The sequence below is a fragment of the Apaloderma vittatum genome, unplaced genomic scaffold (assembly GCF_000703405.1).
Source record: "Apaloderma vittatum isolate BGI_N311 unplaced genomic scaffold, ASM70340v1 scaffold23710, whole genome shotgun sequence".
Taxonomy (NCBI): domain Eukaryota; kingdom Metazoa; phylum Chordata; class Aves; order Trogoniformes; family Trogonidae; genus Apaloderma; species Apaloderma vittatum.
In genome coordinates this window covers 19286-19873 of record NW_009695403.1, presented here as the reverse complement: position 1 = coordinate 19873, position 588 = coordinate 19286, and the positions used below count along the sequence as shown (strand labels likewise).

Sequence of the window (588 nt, the reverse complement as noted above, 5' to 3'; positions counted from 1 at the left end):
CCCCCACCGCCACCTCCATCCTGCTGCCTGGGGCAGGCGGAGGCGGCCAGGAGAGAGCAAGATGTAACAGGGAGGAGAAGGGAGAGAATGGGAAAGCGGGTAAAGAAAGGTCTAGGGGGGAATGTTCACCGTGGGGCGAAAAGGTGGTCCCTGGGGGCTGAGGGGGCAACTGGAACACAAAACTGCTTGGCTTGGGAGCCTTGCACTGATGCAGGATTAAAAGTCAAGGCAAGCCAAAGGAAGAAAGCATGAGCATATGCACCACTCGAGGTTCGCAAGAGGGAGGGTCCCTGGGGATGTCACCCACAGCCCTCTGTCCCCACACGTGTTCCCTGGCCTCTGCCTACAGCACACCGCTTAATGAGGGCATCCGATTTACTATCCAGGAGTCTCCCAGGGTTAATTAAGAGCCTGCTGCATTCCTATTGGCCGTTGCTCCCTGTAACATAAGTTAATTCACTGCTGCAATTAAATACTCAGTTGCAATTAACATCTGAGTCCACGCTTGAGCCAGAGAGCATCACCAGGGCCCTGCAGACCGATAGCCGTGAGACCGACCTCGGCATCCCTCGCCCTTCAGCCTCCACC

At 56.3% G+C, this 588-nt stretch overlaps 1 protein-coding gene across 1 annotated transcript in view; it reads right to left on the bottom strand.

The window, feature by feature from the left end:
* Nucleotides 1–588, bottom strand: part of SARDH (sarcosine dehydrogenase) — a gene marked incomplete at its 5' end in the record, with an annotated part of 20166 nt that overhangs the window by 678 nt on the left and 18900 nt on the right. The window lies entirely within an intron of this gene.